Here is a 19,492-nt window from a genome sequence, read left to right as displayed (position 1 = left end):
AAGCTTGAGAAGCAAACGAAAATCCAGCCGAATGCTCCAGAAAGGCTCAGGACATGCAGCTTCTGGTCCCCAGGAGAAGACAGCAAGGAGCTGAGAAGAGGGAGGCTGACTAAAGTCTGTACAAAATGCAGTTAGATCCTTGCCTTATACCACATATAAAACTTAACTCAAAATGGATTAAAAACCTAAATGTAAGACCTGAAAATATAAACCTGCTAGAAGAAAACATAGGGGGAAAGCTTCATGACACTGGATTTGGCAACGATTTCTTGGCTATGATACCAAAAGCATAGGCAACAAAAGCTTTAAAAATAGACAAATGAGACTGTATCAAACTTTAGAACTTCTGTACAGCAAAGGAAACAATCAGAGTGAAAAGGCAACCTATGAAATAGAAGAAAATATTTGCAAACTATACATATTATAAGGGATTAATATCCAGAATATATAAAGAATTTCTACAACTCAACACCAAAAACCAAATAACCCTGTTAAAAAACCTGAACAGACACTTCTCCAAAGAAGATGTACAGATGGTTAACAAGCATATGAAAGTATCCTCAACATCATTAATCATCAGGGAAATGAAAATCAAAACCAAATGAGATACCATCTCACAGCTGTGAGGATGACCACTCTCAAAAACCAAAACAACAAGTGTTGGCGTGGAGAAAAGGGAACCCTTGTGCACTGTTGGTGGTAATGTAAAATGATGCAACCACTTCATGGAAAACAGCATGAAGGTTCTACGAAAAGTTAAAAATAGAACTACCCCATGATCCGACAATCCCACTTCTGGGTGTATTACCCCTCGCCCAGAACTGAAAGCAGGATCTCAAAGAGGTATTTGCACAACCATCTTCACTGCAGCATTATTCACAATAGCCAAGAGGTGAAAGCAACCTAAATGTCCATCAACAGATGAATGGATAAAGAAGATGTGGTATATACATATAATGGAATATTATTTACTCTTTAACAAAAAAAACGAAATCCTGTCATATGTTACAACATGGATGAACCTTGATTGAGGACATTACACTAAGTAAAATAAGCCAATCACAAAAGTAAATACTATAAGATTCTACTTATATGAGGCATCTGAAGTAGTCAAACTCTTAGAAAATAGAACAGTGTTTACCAGAAGCTGGGGCAGGGGAAAAAGGAGAGTTGTCCAGTGGGTGTAGTTTCAGTTTTGCAAGAAGAAAAAGTTTCAGAGACCTGCTGCTTAACAATGTGAATATAGTTAACACTACTATATTATACACTTAAAAGGTTAAGAGGGTAAATTTTATATTGTGTTTTTAACCACAGTAAAAAAATTAAGGAGATTATCCTGGATTATCTAGACAGAGTCAATGTAATCATAAGGGTCCTTAAAAGTGAAAGAGGTAAGCAGACAGGAGGCCAAAGAAATGCAACATGAGAGGTATTTGACCTGCTGTTGCTCCTTTAAAGGGGAGGAGGGGGGCCGAGAGCCAAGGAATGCAGCTGGGGAAAGCAAGGGAATGGATTCTCCTCTAGGAAGGAAGGCAGCCCTGCAGACAATCCTGACTTTAGCCCAGTAAGACCCTGTCAGACTTCTGACCTACAGAACTGCCAGGTAATACATTTGTGTTGATTTAAACAACAACCAAAAAGGAGTTAGAACTCCAGATCTTCTCCCCAACTAGTAGAGCCAGCCTAACTGTCCTTACTTCCATAAGAGGAAGCAGTTTACTCTCTGGAGAAAACCATACAGCAAGACTTCAGACTCAGAAACATCAGATAAGGTTGAAATAGAGGCATCAAGAAGTCAGCATTACAGGCTTGGATGGTGAGACGTCTGGCCCCCTCCCCCCACATGGCTTCCGCAAATCCTCACAGGCCAGCTTTTACCCCACAAAACAGTGAACAGAGGATTCCGTTTTGGAGAAACTGAAAGATCCAAGAAAAAAGATTTGCAGATTCTGATGTCTTGGAGACAGTAACTCACACGTCCAGGTTCCTGTCCAAAAAGCCTATAGTGAAGTCCACTAGGTAAACAAATTTCCAGTCCACTTTTTATAGTCTCACTCCCAAATAAGAACAGACAACTGAAGTCTCACCATTAATTTGAGTAAAACCTCTAACATTAAAATCAGGGGCCAAGGGACTTCCATGGCTGTCGAGTGGTTAAGATTTCACCTTACAACGTAGGGGGTGTGGGTTCGATCCCTGGTCCGGGAGCTAAGATCCCACCTGCCTTGCAGCCAAAAAACCAAAACATAAAACAGAAGCATTATTGTAACAAATTCAATAAAGACTTTAAAAATGGTCCTCATCAAAAAAAAATTTTTTTAATAGATTTATTTATTTATTTTTGGCTGTATGGGGTCTTTGTTGCTGTGCTCTGGCCTTCTCTAGTTGCTGCGAGCAGGGGCTACTCTTCGTTGCGGTGCACGGGCTTCTCACTGTGGTGGCTTCTCTTGTTGCGGAGCATGGGCTCTAGGCTCACGAGCTTCAGTAGCTGTGGCTTGCTGGCTCAGTAGTTGTGGCTCACGGACTTAGGTGCTCCGTGGCATGTGGGATCTTCCCAGACCAGGGATCGAACCCGCGTTCCCTGCATTGGCAGGCGGATTCTTAACCACTGCACCACCAGGGAAGCCCCCCAAAAATCTTTAAAAACAAAATAAAATAAAACCAGGGGCCAAAACAAGTTGATAAAAAGGGGAAACAGAGGAAAAAGAAAAGTTCAAGAAGCAGACAGAAACTGCAAAATAATTCAATTCATATTCTCAAGGGAAAAGAGAAAATATTGTATCCATGAAATAAGAACAGGTTCCCATTTTTTTAAGAAATATTCAGAGGCCAATAAAAAATTAAATTTGAAATTAAAAATATGCTGGCAGAAATTAGAAGTTCAAAAAATACTAAGAAAACCTCTCAGAAAAAAAGAACAACACAGAAAGTTAGAAAATAGCTAAGAAATAGACATTAAAAAATTACAGAATCAAACCAGTAGGTCCAAATATCCAACTAACAAACTGACAGAAAACAGAGAAAAGGGTGGAGGAAAAGGAAAATTACCAAAGAAATAGTATAAGAAAAATTTCCAAATTAGAGGACATGAGTTTCTGAATTGAAAGGACCATGAACATCAACAAGCCGTAAGACATATGTTCCAATATGAAAGTTCAGAATTCTGGAGATAAAGAAAAGAGTCAAACATTTTCCAGAGAAACAAAATAGTTCACATAAACCAACTAGAAAGCAGAATGGCCTGAGACATTTTAATATGTCTTGCAAAGCTCAGTCATAAACAAAGTATAGTCATAATAAAGCAAACATTAAATATGTATTTAACCACAGACTGTAACATGACCGCAAGAGACAGGAAGAGTAGATGTGTACTGAGGGTAAAGAGTTGTGTATGAGAGGTAAATCCTCAGCAGGAAATCAATGTGTATGTCTAAAATTTTAAAAGAAATCAAGAAATGCACACAGTGCGCTATTTAGAAATAGGTAGGTGGACATGAGAAAATATAACTAAAAGAGTTGAAAAGTACCATCTTTGGGTAAAGGAGTAATGGGAGTACAAGAACAACAGGGAATGGCTGTTACAGTACTAGTTTAATTTTAAACAATGTACATGCAATTATCTCAAAATAAATAAAATAAATGAATAAATGGATGGAAGGAAGGGAGGGAGGAAGGAAGAAAGGAAGGAAAGAATATTTAACAAGGCAAATCTACAAACTGTTACACAGTGGAGATCTCCTATGTTCATCTACACAGAAAGAGTGAAAATAGCAACTATTCTAACATTATGCAAATACTTTCTTGTGGCTTGGAATAAAATTTCCAATTATAGCACCATACATGAATTCCAAAAGTGCTGTATCACAAACAACTAAAATGATAACATGCTTGGCAAATGGTACTGGATGCTTCAAAAATGTGACTCTAATAATGAAGACACTGACATCAAATATGTATGTAAAGAGTTGGAAGAAAATTATTCTGAAGTAGGAAAAAAGTATTAATTGTAATATTATGTTTTATATAAACGTGATTATTAAATATACATGTGTAACTAGATTAATTAAATGGTATAAGTATGTACTTGACTATTATATCTATATCCCCAAAACATTCCTTATATGTTCAAGTTGACCACAAAAATTGTTTTGTTCTTCTCATGGGAAAACACGGAAAATGTAAACTTAACATAAAAGGTACATAAAGAAATTAATTCCATTTACCTGAATCCCGTTATTTCTCTTCATCAGTCTTCCTTCCAATCTAGAAGAAAATAATAAGTAAATTAAACTGCATTCTTCTGGTCATGAGCTGCTTATAAGAAAAAAAACTTAAACTATTATTTACCTCTTGTTCCCTAGCCATAGCAAAAATTGTTCTTTCCCACTTCTCAGCTAATTTCTGGCTGTCATGGTACTCAGAGTAAGCTTCACAAAGCAAAGCTATGCAGATGCAAGTATGTAAAGTCAAGCCAATAAAAAATTGCATTCCAAGTGTAACTAATGGTATCACGAGTTCTAGAATCCTATATTTTATAAATTATCTTCTCACCATTCAGCTAAATAACCGCTGACAATACAGAGAAAGATAAAGAAGCATGAAGGCATGTTTTCAAAACATAAGAATTATGTAAAAAAGGAGTAAAAAAGGTAGCAACATGTTTATATTCAGTATCCTGTGATAAACTACACAACATATAAATGTTTATGATCAAAGAAGCTTATAAATAGACTTTAATCCACCTCATCTTAAAAGCTTAGAAATGCTTCCTCATTGAATTTCACAAAAGACTTTCTCAACTAAAAATGAAATATAGCCCTTCAAAAATATATACGTGAATATACATGTGAATTATGGTACCTGCAGAAAGAGGTGAAAAAGTACCCTTTTAAAAAATTAATAAACATTTGTATTAATATATTTTATACATACAAAAATCTTGAGTGGCTTAATTTTCCTAAAGTGAACACATATGTGTAACCACCACTCTCCCCAAAGATCACCACTGCCATGACTTTGAACACCACACACTAGTTTTGCCTATTGGATCAAGGATCTGTCTGAGAGTCTAAGAATCTCTGCATCTGGACCAAAATAAAATGCAAGAGAGAAGCAAGTAGTCACAGACTGCAAGAAGATATTATTTCAGAAAGATGTTGATGTGTCTGAGGAAGATGTTTTCACTGGTTGCATGGTTGTTTGAAGTCAACCTGCAGGGTCTCCAGAGATCGCAGGAAACAGAAGGTGTTTTATGATATAAATAGCAGGGAAAGGGCCTTTCTTCCTATTGTCCAGGAGGTATGTACGGTTGGAAGTGACATGTGAGAAGCAGGAGCAGAGGGAAGGGGGGAGGGGGACAAGGGAGTTTGGACCTCCTTTCTATAGGTATAAAAACACCTATAAAATAAAGATAATTACCAAACAAGTATGTTTAGTCTACTACTAGTCTAACAAGCTAGACCAAGTTACTGACGCATCATCTCATTTGATCTTCCAATTGCTCTGAAGACAGCATATCTTATCTGCCTGTAGACAGATAAGGATATTAAGTCTCAAAGCAAAGTATAGTGCATAAAGTTAAACAGTTAGTAGGTGACGCAAAGCTGTTCCTCTTTACAGCCTGTATGCAGGGCTAGACACCAAAAACAAAAAGGAAAATGTTCACAGAAAAGAAGCCATTGTAATTGGATACAGAATATATTGTATTGTCTTTGCCCATGAATCATTATAAGAAAAGAACCAAGTAATTCAAATTCCATCAAGTCTTTCTGCTGAATTACCAAAAAGTTGAATGGTTCTGTTACGTGTAAACTAGGCGTACTCATCTTTCTGTACCTCAAAGGAGAAATTTCAAAAGAAATCCTTCAATTTCACAAGGTGTAAATTTCTGACATGTTAACTTGTTTTATCCACTTTGAATGCCTTGTCACTGCAAGTGTGGAAATCTAAAGAACATGATGTCCCTCAGAGAAAGTCACAGATACAGAAGGCAAATTACCACCAAAAATTATTGAGGAACCTATGATAATGTCACCTTCAAACGATACACCACACCTGCATGAATATCTAATTCTATCATAAGTACATTCAAAAAAGCGGGGGCCAAAATGAGAACACTCTTCAAAAAGGGAACTTTCTAATCTGCTACTTGAGAGGGAGAGGAAATAAAATATCTAAAAAAGTTGTTGTAAGACTATGTGATAAGGCCTTCTTGCATCCTCACTGATAAATACAAAATAATATGTCAACCTCAATAACTATGATTGTCAGACATCATGAAATGTCTTCACATTTAATCCTGTAAGAACCCTGCAAGCAGGGAAAGGTTAGGATCACCAATTTATCAAATGCAGACACTGGGCCCAAACAGGTCATATAACTTGTCCAAGGTCAGAAAATTGTCCAAGGTCAAAAACTTGTCCAAGATTTCAATGCGAGGAAGTAGGAAAAGGTCCCAAATCAAGTAGTGTTGAACGCCAAAAACACAGGACAGTTCTGGCTTAAAGATGATAGCAACCAAATCTGCTTTCCAATTCCAAATCATTTAGTGATTCTTTCACTATTTTCCGGTTTCCAATTGTTTTTGATGTGTCCTGAGCAAAGGATATCAACGTGCCTTCCTTCTGCGAGACGGGGGGAAGTTTCTTGTTAGCCAGTGGCTTGAGGACAGGAAATAAAGATAGGTCTGGATGGACTCTTTTTATGGATTTAGATAGCTGCTAAAGCAGCTGAGAGCTCTCTGGTGATTGTCTGTACCAGCTCTGGCACAGGGAAAGCATAGTAAAAGCTGCAGGCTTGATTTTACAGTGGACACATGCTGTGAACATACCATGTGAATTCTTTCTGGGACTAGTGAGTAAGAGAGTTAACTATGCTCACCTGGCACAGTAAAGCAGGAAAAACATTATCCAAATTACACTTAGATGGCCGTGGCTTTAAACTTTCAACTAAGACTGAGTATAGTAAGGCAAGAATCTTTGTAGACATTAACCCAGTGACATTCAGAAGAATATTGGGGGGAGTGGGGAGAGAGTAAGGTACCCTTCCCTTATTTACAATAGTGCTGGTATAGCAATACCCAAACTCCTGTGTTTTTACTACTGCTGACTTCCTCCCAGGAAAAACTACACTGAAGTAGGAGAAGATTCAAAGTAAAAAGGAATGAGCCTCGGGAGCAAAGCTGAGGAAGGAAAAGACTCAAGTTCACAACATTCTCTAAGGCACGGCAAACTCCTACTCTACAAGCCTGTATTTGCAGGAAGGCTAGTCCTTTCCAGGCTTATGACTCCCTCTTAGGTCAGGGAGGGCACTGGTTCATCTTGCTAGGTGGCTCACAGACATAAGACACAGAAAGGGCAGCAGGTATGCTTCATTTTTTGGCAGGCCTGTCCCAAACTGAATTATTGTAATTCAGTTGCTTCTTCTCAGGGGGAAAACGGTGTGTAATTATACTTGAATACTATAGTGAGACCAGTAATAGCACGTGACCAATTTAATTATATTTTCCTATTTTTATTAAATTTTCTATTAAAATTATACTTTATTAGAATAGGAAAAACCACTGAAAGTGTCCTCATTCTCACTCATAAACAGAGTGCTATGCAAATTAAATCTTACTTTAAAAGAGTTCAAAATCCGAAGTACAACGTTAGTGCTTTCTTCCTCTAATATTTAACTGTCAGTAAACAGTTTAATAGAACCTTTTCTTTCTTGGCTTGGCTTGGAGAAGAACTTTTACAGTCTTAAGACTACAGTTGCGGGACCTCCCTGGTGGTGCAGTGGTTAAGAATCCGCCTGCGAATGCAGGGGACACGGGTTCGAGCCCTGGTCCAGAAGGATCCCACAAGCCACAGAGCAACTAGGCCCGTGCGCCACAACTACTGACACTGCACTCTAGAGCCCGTGAGCCACAACTACTGAGCATGTGTGCCACAACTACTGAGCCCGAGCGTCTAGAGCCCGTGCTCCACAACAAGAGAAGCCACTGCAATGAGAAGCCCGTGCACCGTAACGAAGAGTAGCCCCTGCTCACCACAACTACAGAAAGCCGAGGTGCAGCAACGAAGACCCAATGCAGCCAAACATATATAAAAAAAAATAAAGTCATAGATGATAATTAAAAAAAAAAAAAAAGAAGACGACAACTACAGTTGCAAAGCCCCAGGCATCCTGTCTAGTTTATGGTGACTGCAAGTCGCAGTCTCCTGCTGGAGATACTGCAAGGCTTCCTTCTGCTAGCAGCTGGGACCAGTGTTCTTCACCAGGGAGAACACGTTCAACCACACTCCAGGGAAGTCTTTTTCTCCCCTTCGCTACAGTACATTCTTACTGTACAGCTCCTTGAGGGCACGAGCTACACTTGACCAGTGTTCTGTAACATGTTACAGAAAAACTCGAGCGAACTTTTTGGCCAACCCAATATAATGCTCTCAGTACCTAGGACAGACATTGGTGAGCACCCAACAAAACCCTATCATGTTTCTCTGTCAGCAATTATAACAAATCAAGCCCTCAGTTCAGCCACCCTTACTTTTCTCGCTTAGTCATTATTATCAAAAGTGGATTACTACACACCCTCGAAAGACTTAGTCATTGCTAAATGTTTGCCCCTGCAGTTCCCTATAATGTCCTTCGCCTACCCTGCTCCCCACACGGTTAGTCCATGTCTGTCACGGGGCTTAGTAAGAACAATGGAAATAAGCATACTTGCAATAATGAAGGAATTGTCCACATGCTCTTTTCTGACTTAAGAACTTTTTTCTCAAAATATTATGTGCACACCAATAAATTCTGGATTGGTAATTATGTCCACATAATATTTTATTATAATTTACCTTCCAGTAAAACCATCTTTACACAGTCTTACATCACTATCAAAAAGTTTCAAGTAAAATAGGATCAAAAACTATAACGCCTTTAAAAAATTATCTAAACCACATCTAATCTATCATTGTCCAAGCAGTCTCCCTCTGAAACAGTCACACTTTCTCCCTAACTACTCAGAAAGTCTCATAAATATAAGTTATGCCATATCCCAAACATACAGTATATACAGGTCAGCAATGTAAGAACTACTTTAAAAATGAATCCAAATGCCTTGCCTTTTGATTCTGGATTCTTCTCAGATATTGAGAATAAATATTTCATGGAAATTAAAGGAACTCACAACAATGAGAATTTTCTAATTTCCTTTTTAAATACTTTGCAGTAACATTAGAGCTTCAAAAGAAAATTCAGCATGAATTGTCAAACCAAGCTACCATAATAAACTTTGCAAGTCGCAAAAACTGTCTTTTGTGTTCCTAAAAAAGGCAAAATTTAGCTGGCTAATAAGAATATAAGATGAACTAAAAAGAAATCCCAAATGTACTCCAATATAGAAACAGATTAAAACATTAAATCCAGTTCCAAGGGAGATTATGAGAAATGTGTTTTTAACTGAGAATCAACTAATTTACTAAAATTGAATTTATAGAAGACATATCACAGTGTCAGTTCACCCACTTCTATTTCTGGGGGATTCTACCACACCCAGGCTCAGTTGCTTCTCAACTGCCATCTTCTGTATCACATGATTCAAGTCCCTACACACACAGCCATAGCTGATCAGACCTGGAGAAACATCTGACCAAAATGCAGCCATTCATAGGCTGGCCAGGAGTCTTCAACTTGCGTTTATTGGCTAAAAAGTTGGGGCCAGCCAATCAAGACTCTCTGCCTCAAAAACTGGAATTAAGAAACTCTAAAGGAAATTGCCAGTTAGATATTGGGGTAAAAGGTCAAGAGGCACACTCAGGGTCAGGGTAAGTGTCATGAGCCAAGTCTGCCATAGAAAGTGAGAGCTGAACCTGAACCACCTACATCCTGATCTCCACCTTCACCCCCTCTACCTTTTCTTGAGTGAAACTAACCTGGTTTTTGCAAGCAAAAAATTACCGAAAGACAGAGCCTATGAAAGTAACCTAAATTAAATTTTTATGTGAAGACCTACTATTGACATGTTTAGTTAGAATTAAAGCACTTATTTTTAGACTAATTTAAGGAAGTGAACAGCTCATATCACTTAGTAAGAAATCTGAGGTCAAATTTTTTTCAACTCTCTCTTTCTTCTAGACTTCAGGTTTCTCACCTATAAAATAAGGTCAATTTATGAGAAGATCTATAAATCCTCTCCTATGGTTTATAATCTCAGTACAGGCAACCTCTGGCAATATCAACACATCCCTTTCAGACCAAGGAGGATTCTGCTTTTGGGTACAGTTTCTGAGCAGTGGTGGAAAACATTCCGTATTACCTGGGCTGTCACATGATGAATTTTCATCTATTAAATTCATAATTGGAACTACAAATTTTCCTGTAAAGACTCTTAAAATGTGTCACTTCCCAGGCTATCCCATTTGTACACAGAATATTAGAATTTTATGTATTGTTTTCAATTGCTCTATTTTTCATTTAAAATATAAAATGATACTACAATGCCCTACCTCTCCCTTAAAGAAAGTAAGAAGCAGAGAGTGTTACTTGATTGGTCATTAGAGGAAATAGTTAGGTCAGATGGTGCTACCACCTTAACTGTAATACTTTCAATACTCCACCTGGGTGGAGTGGGGCTTGGAGGAGGAATGGTAACAGAACAAGACATTGGAAATCCAAATACCCATTTTAAATATTCTTGTCACTCAGTTTTGAACAAATTAGAAGAGCATTAATCTCAGAGTCTGAAACTATAAGTACTCAAAGAATGAAATTGCTGGAAAAGTATTTTTTTAATGATGTCAGGAAAAATCGTCCAAGATTTTGAAATGGACAAAAGAGAGTCCTAGGTGTCTGTCCCTTCAGTGAGTGCTAGACATCACCCAGAGGGCCTTCTGGGGATTTTCTGAGTCAATAGGGCTATGCACCTTTGACCGACTATTATTTTACACCTCCATAAAACAGACAGTAGTTCCAAATAATTCTTATCCCTAGCAATGCAAATAAAATTTGATCTGCCTGGAAGGAAAGATAATCCAAACGTTATGTTTTATTGCTCTTTTTAAACCAATTTTGTTATTATTAATAAATTCATTATAGCATTCCTTTTTTTTCAGTTCTTCAAATTCTCCTTTAATTCCCTAAGTTGAACAAAAACTATGATATACATTCATTTTATACCTACATGCAATACTTTTTAACTTTTTGAAAATTACTCTTTAGCAATGATGATGCATTTTAAAAATCGCTCTGTTATAAACACCTAGAAAAGAGTTTCCATCACTCACAGCAACTGGTCACAGTATAACCTATCAGGCTATGAATAACTGGTCTGTGCTATTTGGGAGCCAGATCCTTGCAATTCAGTGACAAACAAATGGCAATGACATCACAGCAATTTCACCAGTAAAGCAAGTTACATTCTCAGCCTTTTATGTACATCAGTGGGTAGCAAGCCTTGAATCCCAATGCCGTAGATGTATATCATGCATCCACTTCTTAATGGATACAATGTAAATAAAATCCAAGTAAATCCACATAGAAAACAGTGGTGTGCACGCGCGTGTGTGTGTGTGTGAGAAAAACACAACTAAAAATACAGTCAGATCTTGATACTGCGCTGCATGAGCTATTTCTATATTTTGGAGATTAATCCCTTGTCAGTTGCTTAGTCTGCAAATATTTTCTCGCATTCTGAGGGTTGTCTTTTCGTATCGTTTATGGTTTCCTTTGCTGTGCAAAAGCTTTTAAATTTAATTAGGTCCCATTTGTTTATTTTTGTTTTTATTTTCATTACTCTGTGGTTTATGTCAAAGAGTGTTCTTCCTATGTTTTCCTCTAAGAGTTTTATAGTGTTCGGTCTTATATTTAGGTCTTTAATCCATTTTGAGTTTATTTTTGTGTATGGTGTTAGGGAGTGTTCTAATTTCATTCTTTTACATGCTGCTGTGTCATACAGAGTGAAGTAAGTCAGAAAGAGAAAAACAAATATCGTATATTAACGCATATATGTAGAATCTAGAAACATGGTACAGATGAACTTATCTTCAAAGCAGAAATAGAGAAACAGACGTAGAAAACAAATGTATGGACACCAAGGGGGGGAAAAGGTGGGGGGGATGAAGTGGGAGATCGGGATTGACATATATACACTACTATGTATAAAATAGATAACTAATGAGAACCTGCTGTATAGCATGGGGAACTCTGCTTGGTGCTGTGTGGTGACCTAAATGGAAAGGAAATCCAAAATGGATTTGGATCCAAAGCTGATTCACTTTGCTGTACAGCAGAAATTAACACAACATTATGAAGCAACTATACCCCAATTAAAAAAAAATACAGTTAGATCCATGCAACAAAGACAAGTGGGACACATAACCTACCAAGTTAAGCAACCCCATTTATTCAGAAAAAAATAATAATCTTGGTTGCAATCTGTTGCTCTTATTCTGTTGCTTTTGTCCTTAAATGTTCTGAGCTAAATAGCTACACATGTAAATTAGCAAAGCAAGGCTCATATATGCAGGCAATTTTTTAAAAAAATTTTTGGAACCTTTAAACTCCTCAAAATAGGGGGCTTAAATTAAGGTTCTCTACTCATCACTTGATATGACTGTTTTAAAGGAAAAAGTACAGACATTAGCAGAAAACAGGGCCAAATGATTCTACTTTACAGAAACAGTGAGTAGAAGTAATTGTATCATTCATTTTTCTAAACGCTATTTAAAAAAACCCATCAAATGAAAATCAATAGGAGTTTCTTGATATAAGTAAATTTGATGCATGAAAATATATTTCCACTAATGATTTATGCAGCTGAAATCACTTGCAAGTCACAAGTCTCTAAGACTTAAAATAAGTCATTGTAATTTATAAAATGTGATTGAAGTATACTTTTCAAGACTTGGACAACTATTCAGGAAACCATTTAAAGTTTCATGCACATGTAAAACTACTACTGTTGAAACCACATCCTTAGGTTTGGAGAACTCCAAGTTTCATGCCACTCCCAGATCTGTGCAGGGACCTCCTTAATGCGTAACGTCCTTTTCTCCTCCTCTTCAAGGACTACTCTTTCCTTTCAGAGCCTCATCCACCCGGCTCCCCACTCCACTGAAGTCAGTCAGATTCCACTTTTTAAAAACCCTTCTTTGGGGACTTCCCTGGCAGTCTAGTGGTTAGGTCTGCAGGGGGGCACGGGTTTGATCCTTGGCTGGGGAACTAAGATCCCACATACCGCGGGGGCCAATAAATAAATAAGTAAATAAATAAAAACAAAAACCCTTCTTTGGCAGCAATTACCTTTGCTCCAGAATTTCTCAGAACCTTCAATATGCTAATGAGCACTGAGAATCTCCAAGAAAGGTCTGCAGTAACATACTCCTCTCGCTTCTCAGAACTCCAAGGACTAGATCTCGGAAATTAACATCCTAGGGAAAATGATGCACTTGGCTTGGTTCTTGAATTTCCTCCACTGGGTTTATTTCTCAGCCAAGAGTTAAGTGTCCATCCAGGCCAGCCACATGCAAAGACAAAGGGGGCCTCACCTCCTAAGTGTCATCTGAGGACGTGAAGAACTGCCCGAGAATCATTCATCCACTCACTCGCTGCCCTGATGTTTTAAGTTTGCATCATTAAAGTAGTAACAACCATGGGCTACAAAGCATTGCCTGCCTTAGGAGACCTGGTTAAAATAAAACTCTTTAAATGGCTCATTTATCAAACAATAAAGTGGAGACTTAACTGCCCAGATGAGAGAAAAGTGACTTTCTAGGCTCATTTTTTGTTTTCTCTTTTAGTAAGTGAAGATCTTCCTGAAATATATTACATTTTTTTCTTACTTTCCCCGTTTACAAAAGTAACAGATGTTCCCTGAATGATATTAGAAAATAAAGATACTCACAGACAAGAAAAATTACCAGTAAACTTAGCCGTCAGTCAGAATCACTTACCATTTTGAAATATTTCTTTCCAGCCCTTCTTTAGAACACCAGAAGGACGAGGATTTCTGTTTGCTCCACTGGTGTATATACAGTTTAAATAAATACTTTTTTCCTTCCTGTATAAATTTTGTGTATTTTTGGCATAATTTCGTGTATTTTGTATACTTTTTATACACACTTTTGTGTACTTCCTGTTTTATAAATTCATTCATTTTACAAATTTAGGACTATACACACTGTTTTATAATCATTTTTCATGTCACAACATGTGGACATGTTTCCAGGCTATTAAACTATTAAATATTCTTCTGCATTTGCCCTCTGCCCCCTCCTCTATTTTGAGATGGTTGACTCACTGCTTTGTGGAGAATTATGATTCCCCCCCACCCCAACTTCTAATAATATTTTTTTATAAGAGTCACCCAGATTCACTGTAAAATGTTGGAAAATGCTGTTGGGTTTTACCAACTTGAGGATATATATACATACTAATTTGTAACTTGTTTTCACTCACATTATATCCTAAGCATTTTCCTGCCTCCTCAAATATACTTCCGAGGCTATTTACTGATTTTTAAAAGAGAAACAAGAAGAGTACTCAGAACCCAATTTCACATGATTGTCATGAGTCAAAGGTCATCATTAAGAACATCAATTATTGTAATACACTATAGTGTATTGTAATACACTATATGTACATAAATCAGGATATCAGGAGATGCCCTAAGTCTGTTCTGTTTTATTGGTTTGTTTGTTTGTTTGTTTTTTAAGAGCTCTCCAATATCAAGCTTTTTAATCAGTGGTCTCTCTTCCATGAAAGTAAAAGAGACATAAAATAGCTCTCAATCAGTTCAAGTGTCTGCCAAGTGAGTTATTGATTCAAACAGATTTTTCCCAAGCCATGTTCCTACTCTAATAATAATAATAATAATAGTGAGGAAGAAGAGGCAGATGAGGATGAGAAGAATTATTTTCCTGTTACTATAACTTGGGTGATTTCAAAACAACTTCTACTATTTCTGAATCACTAATGAAAGGTGTATGTCAACAGTTTCAATGAACTTTTCCACAGTCAGTAAGAAATGCACATCCCTCAACACCTCCAAATTTGTGTAAGAGCATTTATTTAGAGGAAGTTTACTCCAGCATCTGCAAATTCTCTCCCAGTATTCATCAGAAGACATTTCTGCATTGGTCATAGTTTCCTGAAGTGCTGTGACTTAACTGATTAACCAACATTTGAGGCCCAAGAACTCCGGGACATTAGAGATGCTTTTTTAAAAGATATAATCATCTGATGTCCCTCCTGCATAATGAATCAACTTCTTCATTAAATCCGTTCCCAAAAACACATTTTATATTCCAGAGGCATACTCGTAAATGAATGAGACTGATACCATCAGGCAAAGATGCTACCAGAACTAACCTCTAACCCTGATCCTGTACAATGGACAATACAGTTGTATAGTGTCCTAAGTGGATGTAGTCAAGTAATCTTTTGTCTTTTATTGAAGATACAGAAAGAGTCTGGAAACAATCAGCACCACAAACAACAGGCAAAATCTATGCCCAATTCATCCACAGAAATGAAAACTGTATCTGCCACACAACAGGCACTGAACAAATTTTCTGAACAAGTGAATGTTCTCAAACAATAACATTTTTCATTCACCAAAAATTCTTTCCTCCGAGATATGGGAATATATGCATATGTATAGCTGATTCACTTTGTTATAAAGCAGAAACTCACACACCGTTGTAAAGCAATTATACTCCAATAAAAATGTTTAAAAAAAAATTCTTTCCTCCATGAGAACCACCAGGGTTAGTACATATGAGATTATTCAACCTGCCTCCTACTCTACTTAAATCTGGAGGGAGCCTGCACAAACACCTGCTAAGGTAACAGTGACAAGTCTCACCAGAAGTGTCCAGTTTTCTCAGCATTATAAAACTACTTAAGAGAGAGACCAGGAGCAAGATACCTTTTCCAAAATAGCCACAAACTTGTCCTGCAGTTCCATGGTAGGCCTTTTCAACTCAATTATATCAACCCTCCAAATGTTGCCCTTTGAAAGGTCAAAATCACTCATTAGAAAACAAACACAGCCCAATCAAATACATTTGCCTGAAGCAAACTGAGAATTCGAAGAAATGCCAACAGGCTCCGCACAAATAGGGGTTGAGTCCAGTGAGCTGCCAATTTTTTTTGACTTTGAGAAAGTCTTTTCTGCCACCTCTGTGCTTCAGGGTGGGTAGAAAGTGTGTGTGTGTGTGTGTGTGTGTGTGTGTAAACTATAAGACAGGGATCTGGGTGAGACGCTCTCCCTCATCTGTGATTTTGTATTGAAATGATTTGCATTTACAATTATTCCAATTATTCTAACTATTCCAAATTATGAGCAAGAGTTGAGTTTGATTACTGTTGATTAAAAAATTGCCATGGGAGGCAATGCAGTATAAGGATGAGAGACAAGTTGGAAATTAAGAAATATAAATATGACTCCTAACATTAGAAATATGTGGGGACATTTTTGGCTGGCACAGTCATTGAGGTCCCTAGTGGAATTTAGTGAGTGGGTTGTAGGGAAGCTAAAAGTCCTGAAATATGTGGGACAGGCCCACACATGAGGTCTTTTCTTAAATAACAACTGTGAGCAATAGGGAAGAATCTGGATTTCAGACCACATGGTTTCTCAGTAGCTGTGACCTTTAATGACCTGCGGTTAAGTCATTTAATTCTGAGCCTCAAGTTCCCTGAAGGTAAAATGGGAATATTATTATCAGCCTCAAAGGGGTTTTTTGGAGAGTAATACATAAAACATCATGGTGTGGGCCTGGAGCGAACTGCCCACATACAAATCCTGGCTCTACTAACTGTTGGCCCTTGTGCTTCAGCTTAACCTCCTCACTTTCCTTACCCATAAAACTCAGGCGAAAGAAGTGCAGGGTTTTGATGAGTTGTGGCTCAGTGCATTTAGCTGTTGTTATTATTAGTGCAGGGCTAATTATTAACAGGTGCTCAGTGGGTACTCCGACCCCATGGCCACACAAGACCACATTACAGAACCTAGATACACACTTTCAAAAGCTTATTAACTACATCCATCTCAGATCACCACTGACAAGAACAATCAGTAAAAAGAAATAGGGGGCTTCTCTGGTGGCGCAGTGGTTGAGAGTCCGCCTGCCGATGTAGGCGACGCGGGTTTGTGCCCCGGTCTGGGAGGATCCCACATGCCGCGGAGCGGCTGGGCCCGTGAGCCATGGCCGCTGAGCCTGCGCGTCCGGAGCCTGTGCTCCGCAGCGGGAGAGGCCACAGCGGTGAGAGGCCCGCGTACCGCAAAAAAAAAAAAAAGAAGTAGGGCCTGTTCCTTAGTGATATTAACTGACATTTTAGCAAATTGACTTGCAAAACAAATCTATATTCTAGTGTGTGTGTGGTTTTTTTCTAAAGACATACTAATAACATTGACTAATGAGGCACGGCAGACCCAAAGGCGTCCAGGTTCCACACGCCTGGTTAAATACTGAAAAATCTAAACATAAACATAAAATCTAAACAAAAACAAAAACCCAGTATCAGTTTCTTGAAACCCCTCTCACCCTGCTAATAAGATTTAACTTTGGAAAGATGGTGAAATATAACAAACATCATTTGCAGAAATGCACTGACATTAATCAGAAGTTTAAACTCCCAGCCCACCTGATAGGTTAACATGTGTGAAGCTGGCAGAAAAATGCCTCATGAACTGGTGACACAAGTGCAGATGAGCTACAGAGCAGCGGCACAGTCCTGCGGATATAGTAAACTGCAGGTCCCTCGGAAGCTTAAGACTGTCCATTAACAGACACTCATACATTCCCCATATTCCAGCATCACGAGGTTTCTCATCAGGGAAGTGAATGGCCTCCACACTCACCATGCTTAGCTTGATGTTCTTAAAATTTAATGGGGGGCTGGGGGCTCAGAATCGAGACTGTATTCCATCTGTCAAGGGAGGGGCTTAATTAACGATTAAATTGTACCTGCCTGAAATAACATTTGGTTGAAATACCTTACTTTTAGAAGTAAATGTTTACATAGATGTGATGTATTTAAACAGCATCTTTTCACAACTGCTGGCAGGATAAAAACCACGTTAATCAAACGAAATTCTCAAAAATGACTGGTCTTTCACACAATAGATGTTCAAATTCTAGCTTTACTAAGCCCAAGAGTAAGCCTCCTAAGATTTCAAATCTAAATATACTTTGACAGAGAAGTTTATTTTATAGATATATCCACACGTGTGAAATAATGAAGGATACAGAAGGATATGCCTCTCAATATTGTTTATGAAAGCATTAAGGTCTAAATGGGGGCTGGTTAAATAAATTCTAGTCATTCCATTCATCGGAATTTTATAGCTATTAAAACAAACAGGATAGATTTATTTATATGTGCTGGTACGAAATCATCTCTAAGAAGTATTACACAGTGAAAAGAGCACAGCATGGAACAGTGTGCATATTGTATACAGAATATGTTTATATTTGCATAGCCCATATATGAAGAATACACAAGAAAACTGAAACTATCTCTGGGGAAGGCATGGGAGGACTAGAATGAAAGGAGGATTTCCTACATCCTTTTATGTTGTTTAGGGAATTTTTTAAAACCGTGAGCATGTATTTCATTTTTGTTTTTGTTTTTTTGGCTGTGCCACTCGGCTTGTGAGATCTGAGTTCCCAGACCAGGGATCGAACCCCAGCCTCGTGAGTGAAAACACCGAGTCCTAACCACTGGACTGCCAGGGAATTCCCTGTATTTCATTTTTTAATTAAAAAAAGAAACTACATATTTAACTCTTTTTTTAAAGTAAAAGAGCAGATGCTCCCTACCTGTCAATTTTCCTTTAATCCTGAATCCAACACATTAAACAATAAGCATGACCAAGGCAGGCAGATTTTTAAAAACAAAGTGGAGAATTACAGTTCCTTGCTTCTCTACAAAACTGCTAACCACCTTTCCTTAATTTTAGTAGATGAGGCACACGTTTTCCAGAGACCCCTGCAGGAAACAGACCTACAAAACACTTGAAAAGGCTGTGTTTGTATTCTGGTATAAATAATTCTCTAATGGCTCTGAATTTCCTGCTGCCTCTCTTGTCAAACAGGTTGTAGTGCCAAGCACAGTATGTTCCATAAAGTAAACATCACAAAAAGCAGTCTGCCGCTTGTGGGCTGTTCTTCATCCCCCAACCAAACGCCTAGGGGACCGACAGAACCTGCTCACGTCAACAAAGATCCACGTACAGCTCACTCAGACTCAGAACCACACTGTACACTCTGCCACCTCCCCACACACACACTACGCCCATCACCCCACCACTGCCACATCCAGAGAAGCAGCCGGGCGTCTGGGAGCGCACAGCTCCAGCAAACGCCCCCAACCGGCCCATTCCTCCACAAAGCTCAGGCCAGCCCTGAGCTGATACTGAACAGCTATCATATGTATCCCGAGAAGAAACAGATGTAGCCAGGGATGCCCTGTGGCCCCTGAACCCCAGTTTAAAGGCAATCCACCGCCT

The 19,492-nt window shown here is 38.3% G+C and overlaps 1 protein-coding gene across 8 annotated transcripts in view; it reads right to left on the bottom strand.

Moving 5' to 3' along the window:
• The window catches only part of SGMS1 (sphingomyelin synthase 1), a 289,370-nt gene that overhangs the window by 143,911 nt on the left and 125,967 nt on the right, over positions 1-19,492 (bottom strand). For all 8 annotated transcript variants that reach the window (XM_082854352.1, XM_082854351.1, XM_082854344.1 and 5 more), the window contains one exon: positions 4,224-4,263. The gene's annotated coding sequence lies outside the window, so the exon portion shown is untranslated. The remainder of the gene's footprint in view (positions 1-4,223; positions 4,264-19,492) is intronic.

This window comes from Leucopleurus acutus, assembly GCF_964270905.1.
Source record: "Leucopleurus acutus genome assembly, chromosome: 14".
NCBI classification, from domain to species: domain Eukaryota; kingdom Metazoa; phylum Chordata; class Mammalia; order Artiodactyla; family Delphinidae; genus Leucopleurus; species Leucopleurus acutus.
Note: the sequence above shows the minus strand (reverse complement) of the source record. Positions and strands in the feature narration are given on the sequence as shown.